At 48.2% G+C, this 15486-nt stretch overlaps 1 protein-coding gene and 1 pseudogene across 1 annotated transcript in view; both read right to left on the reverse strand.

The window, feature by feature from the left end:
- Positions 1-10994, reverse strand: part of GNG7 (G protein subunit gamma 7) — a 112879-nt gene extending 101885 nt beyond the window's left edge. The window contains exon 1 of the mRNA XM_087816626.1: positions 10937-10994. The gene's annotated coding sequence lies outside the window, so the exon portion shown is untranslated. The remainder of the gene's footprint in view (positions 1-10936) is intronic.
- LOC148093319 (U1 spliceosomal RNA) lies at positions 6473-6616 on the reverse strand (annotated as a pseudogene).
- Positions 10995-15486: the final 4492 nt, after the last annotated feature.

The following is a 15486-nucleotide window of genomic DNA, read 5'->3' on the forward strand; positions in this document are numbered from 1 at the left end:
TACATGGGAACGCTGTACTGCCTCTGCAACCTCTCTGTACATCTCAAATTAGTCCAAAAGTAAAAAGCTAATTAATAAAATTAAATAAAATAAAAACATGTCTGGGAACTCAGTCTACCACCTTTCTTAGAGACACTGAGGTGGGGTGCTGTGCTGCATTACATGGAGCTGAATGATGGGTACAGATGTAATCTGATCCTAGGGAGAGGGAAAGGGAGGAAAGGGGACACTGCCCGCAATGGAACGAGAGGCAGAGCCAAGACTGGAACTTGAGGTTCCAGAACATGGGTCCTCACCTTCTGCACCCCAAACCTACATTCATAGCTCTGAGGTTGTGGACACCACGGACACACTTTGGTTTTCTTTACACACCCCTGAGAAACTCCTAGAACCCTTCAATGACAAAGAGAAAGAGAGAGGGAGGGAGGCAGAGAGGGAGAGAAGGAGGGAAGGAGGGGAAGGGGGAAGAGGAGGGAGAGAGGGAGAGAGATAGCAAGAGACAGAGAAGGAGAGAGAGACAGATATGGAGAGAGAGATGGAGAGAGAGAAACAGACAGACAGACGGAGGAGGGAGGGAGACAAAGGGTGAGAGAGAGGAGCCAAACTATTTTTAAACAATAAAAAATGCCCATCCCATCCAAAAAACCCCAACCAGCCCCATTTCCTACCATCACCTCCTGCTATCAACCATCATAGAAAGTTCAAGTCAAAAGCAACTCTATATTTCATCAAGTAACAATTTGAAAAAAAATCTTCCATTTCTTGTCCCTGCCACAAATATTTAAAACTCAACCGACAGAAGAACTAATGACCTGTCAGTTCTCACTAAAGAGAAAGGTGTTTCGAAGCTCAGCGGGTATTGAACAAGACCATCTTGGGCTCCATCCTGGGCTCCTGGCCAAAGGAAACGCTCATCTTCACTATAACCAGACAGTTTTCAAACCTCACTCAGGGATGGATGGCCCACCTGGCAAACTATGACTTGGAACACCATAGAAAAAATACCCATCGCCTGACATCAAGATTGTCTAAATATGCATTTGGATGCCATTGCTTTACTGAGTTACTCGTTTGTTTTTATTAACATTATATATATTTTTTTCAGTTTACGGTATAAAAGCTATGAGCACAAGACATTTATACACAGTTTTACTTTTGTATGTCTTTAAGTAACATTATAATAGGCATAACTGACATTTTAAAATGTGGTCTATTTTTGAACTAAGATGCCACAATTCATCAAATCTCAGAGCTCTTATTTCTTTTTTCTTTTAATCCTCACCGGAGGACAAGCTTTTACTGATTTTAGAGAGAGAAGAAGGGAGGGGGAGAGAGAGAAAAAAACACACATCATTGTGAGAATGAAACATCAATCAGTTGCCTGTCATGCACCCCAACTGGGGATCAAACCTGCAACCTGGGTATGTGCCCTAATTGGAAATCAAACCCGCAACCTTTCAGTGTATGGGACAACATCAGAGCTCTTATTTCTAAGATGGACTATTACGTCTTGTGAAACTAAAGAAAATATATTGTCATTCTTACTAAGACTGGCACAGTGCTGTGGGAAATATAATCACTCTATATATTTGTTCCCAAATCATTAAACCCTGTTCAACCAGGCTGCTATGGGAATACAAGCTCCTACATGAGCATTAGAGGCAACGTCTCTGAAGTTGTGTTATTTGCTTTCCCAATACTAGTGCTTAAACAAAACGATAAAAGCTATGAGACCACCCCACTGGCATGGCTCAGCGGTTGAGTATCAACCTATGATCCAGGAGATCGCAGCTCAATTCCTGGTCAGGGAACATGCCTGAGTTACGGGCTCAATCGCCAGTAGAGGGCATGCAGGAGGCAGCCGATCAGTGACTCTCTCATCATTGATGTTTCTCTCTCACTCTCCCTCTCCCTTCCTCTCTCTGAAATCAATAAAGATATATTAAAAAAAAAAAGATAGCCTTAACCATAAAAATCTATTAAAAAAGAAAAAAGCTATGAGACACCAAGTTCAAGTCCCAGCACTGTCATGTCCCCCTGAAACCAGTGAGTTTCTCATCTGTAAATCACATATGCTGGGCCAGAGGGATCAACAGACTTTTTCTCAAAGGAGTCAGAGAATTAATTTTCGGCTTTTAGAACCACATGGTATCATATGTGGTAGCATGAAAGCCACCACAGGCAACATGTGAACAGATGAACCTGGCTTTGTGCCAATGAAACTTTATTGCTGAAAGAACTCTATATAATTTTCATGTGCCACAATTCATATAATTTTTCTTTTGATTTTTTAAAACCATTAAAAAATGTAAAATCCAGCTCAGTCCAGGGGCCATATAAAAACAAATGATGAGCCCTGGCCAGTATGGCTCAGTTGGTTGGACGTTGTCCAGTACACCAGGAGGTTGCTGGTTCGATTCCTGGTCAGGGCAACATGCCTGGGTTTCAGGCTCAGTCCCGGTAGGGGTTGTGCAGGAGGTGGCTGATCGATGTTGTGCTCTCATATAGATGTTTCTATCTCTTTCTCCCTCTCCCTTCCTCTCTCTCTAAAAATCAACTAACTATTAAAAAGTAATAATTTTTTTTAAATGATGAGCTGAATTTGCCACATGGGCCATGTCGCCCCCTGAACTAGACAATCGCGGGGACCCTTCTGGAACTGACTTTCTAAGATGCTCTGATTCTCAATCCACATTTTAATAAGCAAATACTTCTGTAGCTCTAAACAACCCACAAGGTGTCCAAATGCTAAACTCTATCGATATGCCTCCAGAGGTCTTATTTTCCCCCTAAAATTTCCCCTATTCGCTACCTAGACCTGTGATGTCCAGCACGGGAGCCACCAGCCATATGTGGAATTGAGCACGTGGACTGTATCTCATTCTGAGATGTAAAAACCTGTGAGTGCAAAATACACACCAGTTTCCAAAGACTTCGTATGAAAGAAAGTGAAGGTCATTTGCACCTCCTTTATGTCGATGACATGCTATCATGCAATATTCTGGATATAATGGGTCATGTCAAGCATATTATTAAAATTAGTCTCACCTGCTCTGCTTTCTGGAATGTGGTTACTTGAACATTTAAAATGATGTCTGAGGCTTGAATCCTGTTTCTATCGGAAAGCACTGTTTTTTAGAGAAAAGGGGGAAGAATAATTCATATAAAACTCAATAGCATGCCAAGTTACCACTTCCCAACAGGCACTCAAGGTGACCGCTGTTCTCATTGCTTTGCCCATAAAAACAAAATAATGGGGAAGGGATGAGCAGGTGGAGCACAGATGATGTTTAGGGAGATTAAACTATTCTGTATGACACTATAATGATAGATAAGTGTTATAATACATTTGTCCCAACCCATAGAATGTACGACACAGAGAGTGAACCCTGACGTCAGCTATGGATGTTGAGTAGTCATGTGTCAATGCAGGTCCACCGATTGTAACAAAAGTCCACTCTGGCGGGGATCGCTGATAATGCGGGAGGCTGTGCAAATATGAGGGCAGGGGAAAAACAGGAAATCTTGTACCACTATTCAATTTTGCTATGAACCGAAAACTGCTTTAAAAATAAAGTCTGTGTTAAAAACCAAACATATCTTTTTATTTTAAAGCAATCATAAATTCGTATTAGAAATAATTATAAAAAAACAAAACAGAAAGAAGTAATTCATCCCAATGGTTCACAATCTGAGGTGGTTCTGTCTCCAGGGGACACTTAGCGATGTCTGGGGACATCTGTGGTTTTCACAACTGGGGTGCTCCTGGCATCAAGAGGGTGGGGACCAGGAATGCTGCTCAATACCCCACAGTGTCGAGGATGGCCCCCCAAAGAGATGACCCACCCCCAGTGTCCCCAGTGCCATGGGGGAAGAAAGGAGACCTGGTTTAGTCAAATGCCATCTTGTTAATAACAAGAACACTTAATAATTACAGTGCACTTTAAAATTCCTACTGTGTCCTTCCACAGGAGCCTCGTTTGATCCCACAGCCTGGAAGGTGGCCAAGGTAGGCGTCCCAGACCCTGTCTTACAAGTAATCAAGAGTTTCTCAGGGAATATGGTTACCTGTGGCCTCCTCTATACCTCTCTCCATAAACTTGAAAACTCCCACCTCCACCCCCAGCCCCCACTCCCAGGGGCCCTGTCATGCCCAGAGTTCTCCACTTTCTGTGAGATGGTACAAAGTTTTATTTTTCTGGTGTGGAGAAAGGGGGGATGGAGAAAAGGAAAGAAGGACATCTGGCAACTAGGACCACATGGGCCCGAATAATCTGAATTTTACCCTGCAGGTGACTGCTTTCTGGGCAGTGAATTGTGTCCCCAAAAAAGATATGTCTGTATCCTAACCCTGGTACCTGGGAATGGGATCTTGTTTGGAAATGGGATCTTTGCAGATGTCAAGTTAGGGTGAGATTATACAGGCCCTAATCTAATGCCTGGTGTCCTTATAGAAGAGGAAGATTTGGACATGCTTTTCAACCTGGCCTCAGCTTTGGGGAAGAATTCTGCTAAGGTGGTTGATCATTCAATCCTCCAACTTTCATATCTGACCACTCTCATATCTAATCAGGGTCCTCAACCCCTGCCCTCCCTCAGGTGATGTTGGATCACTCTGCCTGCAGCAGGAATCCTGTTAGCTGGTGTAGCCAGAATCCCCCTGATGCTCTTAGTGATTTTCCATCCATTGATCTCACTTGCTCCTTGGCTGTAAGTGCCCACTGGTTCACACTGTATTCAAAGTTGAGCCCAGATCTACACTGTTTTCTTTTCCCCGTTGCAGGAACTCCTGAATAAATATTTTTCTACCATGCTGACAATTATCTGACTCTGGCTCTCTCTAACAGATACACATAAAGAGGCCAGGTGATGACAGAGGCAGAGACCGAAGAGATGCTGCTACAAGTCTAGAAATGCTGGAAACCACTAGAAGTTGGAAGAGGCAGGCAGGACTCTCCCCTGGAGCCTCCAGAGGGAGCAAGGCCCCATGACACCCTTATCTCAGACTCCTGGGTTCCAGAACTGGGAGAGAATAGACTTCTGTTGCTTCAAGCCGCCCATGGCTGTGGCACTTTGTTACAGGGGCCCCAGAAATTCACTCAGGCAAACAGAAGACAGGTGGCACTAAGGTCTTATTCACTGACCTCCCAGCCACAGCCTATCTGTTCCAGCACAGTGTCTGCATGGACATCTACCTTTAACTTGGCTGGATTCACCTCTCGTCTTTGGTTCCTCCTGACTTTCTGTGTCCATCAAATTAGGCAGTTTCTTAAGGAGACAGGGGCAGGGGTAATGGCCTTGACAACAAAGGACAAAAGATCTGACCAGCGGTAACAGTCAAGAAGCAGAGCTGGAGGGCACCTCAGATTCACCTAGCCCTTGGCCCAGGTCCCTCCTCATGTTAGCACAGAAGTAGCAGGTAACCCACACATGTGCACACACACAAGCCCACAGTAATGACAGCACACTCTCAGTTAACTGACAGACACCAAAAATGAATTGTCTCTATTTTATCATCTCCAAACAGTTAACTTTCAGAAATTCCAAAAAAGGTAGTAATTTCTGCAAATCAGTTTGCCTTGCTCAGCACCACATCCTGGCATCAAGTGGGTGGGGGGAGGGATGCTCAACACCCCACAGTTCCCTGGATTGCCTCCTACAGAGAATGACCAAGCCCCAATGTCCACAGTATACAGAGGGAGACCCTGCAAGAGATGACATGGAAAGCCCAGCCCCACCTTGGTGCTCACACGTGGCTATGCCCCCCACCTGCCCCTTGGCTAATTTGTCAGTGCAAAACTTCTCTCCGGTCTCTTCACCTAACCATCTATCCTATGTACAGATGTTATCCCCACCACTCTGCCCCCTGAAAAACTTATTGTCACCACACCTGTGGAGCTCATGGAATATACAGGCCTGGGCTCCCGTCTCCATCACCCTCAGGGATCCCAAATCAAGAGAGCTGGGCCATGGACAGAATGGCCCTGGATCCCCTGTCTCCACACCTCCCCATGTGTGTGCACAAGTGCCTTATTCACATGGTGCTCCTGGAGCCTGGCACATGTTCTGATGCTTAAAATAGGCACACAACCAGCCTTTGTTGGGGAGAGGAAGGAAGGAAGGAAAGACGGTTTCAGACAAAGGAGACAGCAACCCAGCCATCCAGAAACGCTGGGGATGTGCTGGGTGGGCTGAAGGGGGAGTGAGAGGGGACAGTTCCTGGAGTCAAAGTAAAGGTCCTCAAGAAAGGTAACTTGGGGCGGACTCCTGCAGTGTCATGAAAGCTGTGTGCCCGGTGTGTTTTTTACTGTCCCCCAATACAAAAAAAATAAAACAAAAACCAGTTAAGAATTATAAATAAAAAGTTAGGCAAAGACAGGAGGGAAATACACAAAGTCATTAGTTAGAAGATTAGCATCTTATCCACAACCAGAGAAAACTACATGATCTAACATTTGCAACATGAGAAAACCAGGGGAGAGTGCAAGCAGAGTCCTCCACTACCACAAATTACAGTTGAGTCTCCCACATGTGGGGAATCCAGAGTGCAATGGACAAGCCTCGTCCTGAGAAAACCACCTTCTTGATCATGGTGTCTCCCCTGACAGGTAAGTATGTGAGGGATTTTGATTTTGCTGAGTGGGTGAGGAATTGGTGAAGGTGGCAGGGAAATGACATACCAATCTGTGCTTTAGAGAGAGGATTCTGGTCATATGAGGTTCATCCAGCAGAAGGGGAAAGACTGGAAGCTGATCCAGCAGCTGGGATGCTCTAAGCAAGAGTCAGTGAAGCACTTAACTCAGGGGAAAGAAACACAGAAGAGAGAGAGGTAAAACCCAGAGGGCTGACACCAGACAACGCCCTAAGCTTTGGTTTAGTGGGCTGTTGCCTGCCCAGAGAAAAGCCATTTAAATAGCAGCATGATTCTTGAATGCCAAAGATGGGAGCAGAGCACCCAGATGTCCATCAATGGATAAATGGATAAACACAATGTGTCCATCCACACGAAAAGGAGGGAAGCACTAACATTTCCTACAATCTGGATGAACCTTGAACACATGATACTCAGTGAGAGAAGCCAGACACAAAAGGCCACACAGCATGTGATTCCATTCATGTAAAATGTCTAGAATAGACAAATCCAGAGACAGAAAGTGGGTTAGTGGTTGTTAGGGGCTGGGAAGAAGATGGGGGGGGGGGCGCATGATTGCTGATGAGGACAGGGGATCTCACTGGGGGAACAGAATGTTCTAAAATGGGTTTAGGGGAGCCCTGGTTCAGGTGTCGCTCAGTTCGTTCAGCACTGTCCCATGCACCAAAAGGTTGCCGGTTCGATTCCCAGTCGAAGCGCCCAGGTTGCTGACTCAAGCCCCAGTAAGCAGCCAATGGATGTTTCTCGCATTGATGTTTCTCTCTCCCTTCCTATCTCTCTAAAGCACAATAAAAACACATTTTTAAAAAAGATAATAGCCCAGCCGGGCGTGGCTCAGAGGTTGAGCGTCGACCTAGGATCCAGGCGATCGGGGTTCGACTCCCGGTCAGGGCACATGCCCGGGTTGTGGGCTGCAGCCGATCAATGACCCTCTCATCATTGATGTTTCTGTCTCTCTCCTTCTCCTTTCCTCTCTCTGAAATCAATAAAGATATATTAAAAAAAAAAAAAAAGATAATAAAGAAACCATTTAAAAAATTAAAAATAAAATAAAATGGGTTTAGGGGGATGGCTGCATAACTTGATAACCTTGCCAAAAAAACTGAACTGTGTGCTTAAAATGGCTGAATTTTATGACATGAAAATTGTACCTCAATTTTAAAAATTAAAAAACAATAAGGCTTTCCCCTTTGTAAGGTCCTCAAGGAGAACTAGTAGCCATTTCTGGAAGAGTCTCAGCTGCCCAAGCCTCCTGCCCACCTGCTGGCAGGACAAAATACATTGAGAGAATCCAGCTAATCAACGCCCTGCAGGGTGGTCAAGGAGGAAAAGGATGACGTGACTGCCTGGAACAGGTCACCCCACCTGTTCAACTCCCCTATCAGGTCCCTTAGTCTCCTGGGTGACATACATAATGAACACTTTTCTCTAGACCCTGAAGAGAGGGAGGCTACACCAAAGGGCAGCACAAGATAGAAGGGATGAAAATCAAGGTCCAGAACTATCAAAAGTGGAAACCAGAGGGAGGCTCCCCAACATCGGCAGGGACCTGGGATTGCAGGAGCCAGCCCTTAAAGGACCCAGGGGACCTAGGCCCAGCCCTTAAAGGACCCAAGCAAGAGGGTGAATGGAAGACACAGTTTCAATAGCTGCTGTTGTCAGTTAAGACACAAAGGAAGGGGGAGAATACCTGTGTCAACATCCACCAATCACACAACAGTCCTGGGTAACCTGCCCCTCTAAAAAGCTCTAGAAAGTTCCAAAGTCAGGTCCACCGACCCTTTTTTAAGAAATTGTGTAAGAAATTACAACAGAGTTTCAAGAATACGAATAACCTAGTAAATACAATTTTAAAGATGATTATTTGTTTACAGGTGCAAATGAAGAAACCTGTGATAACAGCTTGAGCGGAAGAAAGTTTTTACACTACTACAAGGTGGACCAAAACATAAACACCTCCATTCAGTAAACAAGGAGCTAAATCGTCTGCGTGTCAGGGTACTTCCCATTCAGTCGTCTTTCCCTTCAAACAATAGGGCCCGGTATTTACAAAATGAGCACAAACTAATAACACCAGTCACAGGATGTTTCCTACAGAAGACCAAGAATTACATGAAAAACTCAAGCTTCATGCTCTAGGCCAAAACCAAGGAAGCAAACTGCATCCTTTGGCATCTTTCAATGATTACAACAGATTATTTAATCCCATATTCAAAACCAGTAAAAGTGGTTAAAGGCTGCACAAAAGACCCGCGTAGAAAGAGGTGTTTCTAAAATTCTCTAAAAGTGGTGATTTTTTTCCTCTTCAAATGAGAGAACTGGATGATTTTAAAACAATCCCCAAATCTCAGCTTAACTTCCTAAGAATCAAAGGTAAGAATGTGGTTTTTAAAGGAGAACACCTTAGTTTTATTTATAACAGTAGGTCTCAATTGGGGCAATACTACCCCAAGGAAAACTGGGTTTCGCCTGGGAACATCTGCGGTTGTCATGACTAGGGGTGATGCTGGCATCGAGTAAGTGGGGGTCAGGGATGCTGCTCAGCACCCCACAGTGCCCAGGTGAGCCCCAAAGTCAGCCAAGCATATGGAAGGACCCAAGTCTATCAGGGTAGATAATTGTGGCCCAGTGGTTCCCTCCAGGGCACACATCCAAATGGGTCCTGTGGAGTACACCTAAATAAGAATGTCCCATGCAGCTTTCCCTTAAGTAGACATGCTTGTTCCTCAACAAATCTTCAGAATTTCCTGGAATCAGATCCAAAAAGATTCTTTTACTGTTTTGTTTTGTTTTCCTCACTTTTAATAATAGGACTTTTTCTTTTTGCAGATTTTTTGTGAAAGCTCAAGGAGTGATTCTTATGTGCACCCCCAAGGTTGAAGGACTAGAGTTAAGCTCTGATTCCTTCCCACCCTCCCTGACAACCCAGTTATTCTACCCACCCACCTTTCTCTCCTCCTCCCCAAAAGACCTTAATTTAGAACACTATTATCAATGCTGCACGTAGCCTCACCATGTGCCAGGAGTGTGCTAGGTGCAAGCATTCTCTCATTTGACTTTGACATTCCCAGTGATCCTGCTACTGTTTTGTTATTCCTATCTTATGGAGAAGTAAACCAAAACTCCCAGAGGCCACTTGGCCAAGCAAGGGTCTGATACACTGTTAATCTTGGGGAGACCGCAGCATCTGAGAAACAAGTTTGTGAACTTGGCCTTTGCCTCGCTGACACCTAGCAACAGTGGAAGCCTCTTCCCTGCTGCTCATCAAGCCTGTCTTCTCCCACCCACCTTCCAGCCCCTAGCAACCCCCGTTCCCCAGGAATAATAAAGTGCCAAAGTGCTGCCCACATCCCTCAGTATCATCATCCCCAAAACTCCCACTTTGATTCTTCGCTCCTGAGCCCAAAAATTCCTGAAAAACTCAGTCACCAACACCAGCCTTTTCTGCTTCCCAAGACGCTCTCCTATGCACCCTACATCTCAGTCATAGACCTCGCAAAGTACATTGAACTCCTCCTCCAGTTCACTGGTGCCAAGGGGTTTCCACTCCATGATCCTTTCTACAACAAATGATTAGCCCCACAAAAAAAGTGGGGACAAGTCTCCTCCACAATCCTCAGAAGTGACTTCCAACAGATACCCCCCATTTCCTCCTGATTAGTCAACTTCCCATAAAACACCTGCCATCCCTCTATCCCACCATCACTCGCCCCCCCCCCCACTTTTCATCCCTCCTTACTCCACATCTCCCCACATCCCTCCGACCTCTTCTGAAAGGAGGCTGACCCCACCTCCATTCCTCAGCCCGCCCTTAATTCTGCCCTCTGGCCCCTTCTCAGCTCACCCTAACCCCACATTCCTCAATCGCCCTTCCCGGACAACTCACTCCCAATTCCATCCCCAGCCCACTACCCAGCAAACCTCCATTTTCAACTAAACTCTCGGCCCCCTCAAGTAACCTTCACCTTCAACTCGAACCCTCTCCCCTCCCCAGCTAACCTTGACCCCCACCCTCCCCAGCTAACCTCGACATAAACTTCAGTCACCTCCCCAACTGACCTCGACCCCCAGTCCCAGCCCCCCAACTCCAGCCCCCCCAATACCCACCTCAGCAGACACCGACCCCCAAGTCCGCAGCCAATGGGAGCTCTCTCAGCGCCCAAGCCCTGGGCTGCCCGAGCCAGCTCTCCGCCCCGGCCACCCCTCGCCCCTCGCCCCCCGCCCCCGGCGCCCGAGTTGGGGGCGGCGGACCTCGGCCCGGACCACGACCGCACGCGCCCTAACCTGAACTCCGGCCGCCGCGGCCGACTCAGCTCCGCTGCGCAGCCGAACCCGCCGCCTAGAGCGAGCGCTCGCTCCCTCTGGGGGGCGGGGCCGGCGCGCGGGGGGGCGAGCGCTGGGACAGCGCAGCCAATCGTGGGCCTCGGCGGCGGGAGCCCGGGCCGGGGCGCGGCGCGGGGCAGGCAGCGGGGTAGGCTGCGCGCTGGAGAAGGGGCGGGGCTCCGAGCGCGAGAGGGGCCTGGAGGCGGAGCGCTGAGTGGCACCGTCGCTGGCCACCCGAAAGCGGGTACCGAGCGGGTGGCGGGGCTATGCTAATATGCAGATAGAACACTGTGTTGGATTCCTTGGCCGGGCGACAAGCGGATTTTCAGAGGCGACTTGGTGACGTCAAAGAGGCGCGAGGCTTTTCGCGAGTTCGAATCCCGAACAGGGACAAGGGTTCGAATTCCCAATTCCTAGATGCTGGGGCTCGCTTGCGGAGCGGGAATAATGTCCCCTCCTGATAGGTCGCGTGACCTACAGGACACTAATAATAAATGCTCCCTGCCCTAGCCGGTTTGGCTCAGTGGTTAGAGCGTCAGCCTGTGGACTAAAGGGTCGGGGTTCTGTTTTGGGCCAAGGGCACGTACCTTGGTGCAGGCTCAATTCCTGGCCCTGGTCAGTGCACCAGCGGGAGGCAACCAATCCCTGTGTCTCTCTCACATCCACGAATCTAGCTATCTATCTGTCTCTCCCCCTTCCACTCTCTCTGAAAAAGCAATGGAAAAAATATCCTTGTGTGAGAATTAAATAATAATAACAAATGCTCCCTTGTTGTTGTTGTTGTTATTATTATTATTATTATAACGTTGTACCCTCTGCATAAGGCTAGAGGAGAAATTATAAAATCCCCATTTTACAGAGGCAGAAATTGAGTCTCGCAGAGGTTAAACCCAAGGCCATTCGCTCAAGCCTGTCTCATCATTTCCAGGGTCTCTCAATTTCCTAACTCCTGGGCCCCCACCCATATGGATTGATCCAGGATCCTGCAGGAACTGGATTCCTAGGATGTGCATTTTTAACACTCCCCTGGTGATGTTGGAAAACATTGGAGGGGAGAGTTTTTTATACAGGAGGATGCAGCCACCATATTCTGGACTTGAGGAACTTTGTGTAACATTGAGGCTCTGTGATCTGAGCTGCTGCCCTCCCAGCTGGGCGCCCCAGGGCTCCTTTCATCCCTGTAGGAACCTCCCTGCTCATCCCCTGCAGCGCACTGAGAGAACCACGTGCCTGGGGCAGCCATCTCACTCCCCAACTTACATTCCCTCAGAGGAATTACCGTTTGAACTAGAGACAAAAACTTGTGGCCCCCCAGGCTTGCTGTCTTAAGATTGTGGACCAAATAGCCTTTAAAAATTCAAAATTCATTGCCAACATTTAAAAATCAGGCAATTCACACACAAAAATCCACATTTCCAGGTGCTCTTGAAAAATCAGAAGGTCTGGTGATTCCTGCAGCAGCTGGGTGCAGCAGCTGGATGAAGCAGCTACACAGCTTCAGGCAGGACCAGGACTGGGGTGAGGCAAGTGAAACATTTTTCTCAAATACCAAACCTAAAGGGGTGGGGGTGGGGGGAAGCCCTCACCATCAAAATAAATACTATGTTAATGATATATATTTTTTAAAATATGTTTTTATTGATTTCAGAGAGAGGAAGGGAGAGGGAGAGGGAGAGAAACATCAATGACGAGTCGTTGATCAGCTGACTCCTGCACTCCCCCTACGGGGGATAGTGCCTGCATCCCCAGGCATGTGCCCTGATTGGAATCCAACGGTGACCTCCTGGTTCATAGCTCGATGTTCAACCACTGAGCCATGCTGGCTGGGTGGTTAATGATATGTTTTTAAATTTCAAATTAAATACAGAAATAATCCAGGATGAACAAAATACCAAATTTTCAAGAAAGACAAAATACGCTTTTGCACTTGTGCAAACCATCTCCTTTGCTTTTCCTTAGCCCGAGCCCTGCCAGATCCTGTCCTTATCTAAAAGACTGATGCATTGTTCATCATGGCTTCCTTTGCATTAAACAGTACTTTAAAATATGTTTCTTGATGGTTGAGATTTTTGGCACACACTCCCACTTAAGTTTTGCTGCTATGGTGATTGCCTCGCTTTCCTCAGCTAGTCCTGCCCTGCTTATAAGTTTGTAAACTCAGCCCTGAGCCATTTAGCAGATGGAAAAACTAAAGCCCTGTGGGTTCCTCTCCACATAATATGGGGCTCAGAGTGCCTGCCTGTTCCCCTCAACTGGCTGAAATAAGCGTGGTGTCATCAGGGCTTGTGAGGTCTCTTGTGGGGACCACAATGTTCCCATGACATCCTGATGTCCTTGTCATAAAAGCCCATCCTCTTCACACAGCCCACTAGGCCCTGTCTGACCCTGCTCACCTCTCTGATCTCCTTGGCAACCACCCTTCCCTCACTCCTCTCCTGCCATTCTGGCCTTCGTTGGTCACTGCCTCAGGGTCTTTGCACATGCTGTTCTCCTAATCTGATGCTCCTTCCCAGATCATCCTCTTAGGGCTGGCCTCTACTATGCCTCCTGTCCCCATGTCACTTTTGTGGTCCAGGTTTCCCTTTTTACAGCATATATCTGAAATGATCTGATTCAGTTCTTTGGTGATGGTGTGGGGGGTGTCCTCTCCCCAAGTAGATTATAAGCTCTCAGAGGGCAGGGACCCTGGGGTTTGAGTCACTCATTACTGTGTGTCCAACATCCAGGAAAGGGCCAGGCACATAGTGGGTGCCTATTACATACTGAATGAATGAATGAATGAATGAATGAATGAATGAATGAATGAATGAATGAACAAATGAATGGATGGTGTCTCAGTTCTTCCTCCGAGTCTGTCCCTGAACCAGGCCTTATCTCTTCCCACTGAGACACCTGCCTGGCCTGGTCTGAATGGGTGGGAAGGAGGCTGGAGTGGCAAAGGAGAAGTGACATGGGACAGGTGAGGGAGTGAGGAGGATAGTCCCTCCCTGCTCGTTCACCCTCTCCCCCCCCCCCCCCCGGACTTCTGTGAGCACCCCTACTCACTCACTCTGTGAGACCTGCAGGGAAATCGCCCAAGTTCACAGAAAGTCCAGGGACGGTGCCCCAAGTAACATGCAGAGTGAGTGGGGAAACCAAGGAGGAGCCTGGGCCAGAGCTACACAGAGCCAGTACTATCAGAGCCCACTTGGAAGCCCTGGAGCCCGGACTGCTCCTGCCTCTCCTTGCTTCCTCACGGCCCTCTCCACCTGTCACATCCCCATCCCTCACCTCCCTATACCCGCATGGCTCTCACTGCCCACCTCTCAGCTCCTCCCTTCCTCACCCCCATTATTTACTCCTGCCCCTCACCTCCTCCACCCCTTGCCTCCATCCCTTCCCTCCCAGGCCTTCATGTCCTCATCCTTTGCAGATGGCCAGATGACCCCCCCACCCCAAAGAAGGAGCACGGGTGGGGAATGTAGGATCCACTTCTTTATTACAGGAAGACTATTTCTAGAACGAATGATACACAGACCCCACAATGGGGGACAAAGGTACCCACATGCAGGGGGAGAGGGGGTGGGGGCGGAATCACAGCAAGCATGGCCTGGCACGGCCCCCAGACCCAAGGATACCCACACAAGACAGGCCAACAGCCAGAGCAGGCTCTGCCCCCTCCTGCTGCAGAACCCCTCAGTCCCCAAAGTCAGGGCAGGGCCTGAGGCAGGAGAAGCCTGGAGGGGCAGGGCCCCAGGGAGATTGTGCTATCAGGGTGTGTCCCTGAGAAAGGGCTGCAGGACCCCTGCCCAGCCTCACCCACTCAGGCACCTTCAATGCCCAGGAACCACTCCTGGGGTGGGGAAGGGAGTAACACCAGCTGCTGGTGGGTCCTAGACCTGCCACAGGATAAGGGGACTCAGCTATGCTCAGACGGAATGCTACCAGCTCTTCCATGGGCTCATCCATGTGCCTGGCAGTCACACACACACACACACACACACACACACACACACACACACTCCTCTCTCTCATAGTGTGTCCAATAAACATATGTGGAGTGAGCAGTCACATGAACAAACAGAAAAATAAACCTGCTGTCACTAAGTTGGACACAAACAGTCCCTCTTATCTACATGCAGTCCCATGTGTTCACATGACTAGACAGCCACATGGCCTCCCTCTCTCTCACACACACACACACGCGTGCGTGCAGTTCAGTCTCAGCGTGCACAAGCCCACACAAACACATACGCATGCAGCTTTCTGACGCCCAATGCTGCGAGAGGCCGAGGGAGAGACTCATGGGGCAGGGACATGAGGGCAACTCCTGCTGACAACCAGTGAGCAACTGAGGCACTCGGTCCTGCAACTGCAGGGAACTGAGAGCTGCTGACAAGCACTTGAGCTGGGAAGTGGGTCCTTTCCCAGGCAAGCTTCAGATGAGACCAAAGCCTGGCCAGCTCTCTGATTCCAGCCTCATGAGACCCTGAGCAGAGGGCCCAGCTAAGCCATGCCTGGGCTCCTGAACC

The sequence above is a fragment of the Miniopterus natalensis genome, chromosome 4 (assembly GCF_054644295.1).
Source record: "Miniopterus natalensis isolate mMinNat1 chromosome 4, mMinNat1.hap1, whole genome shotgun sequence".
NCBI classification, from domain to species: Eukaryota; Metazoa; Chordata; class Mammalia; order Chiroptera; family Miniopteridae; genus Miniopterus; species Miniopterus natalensis.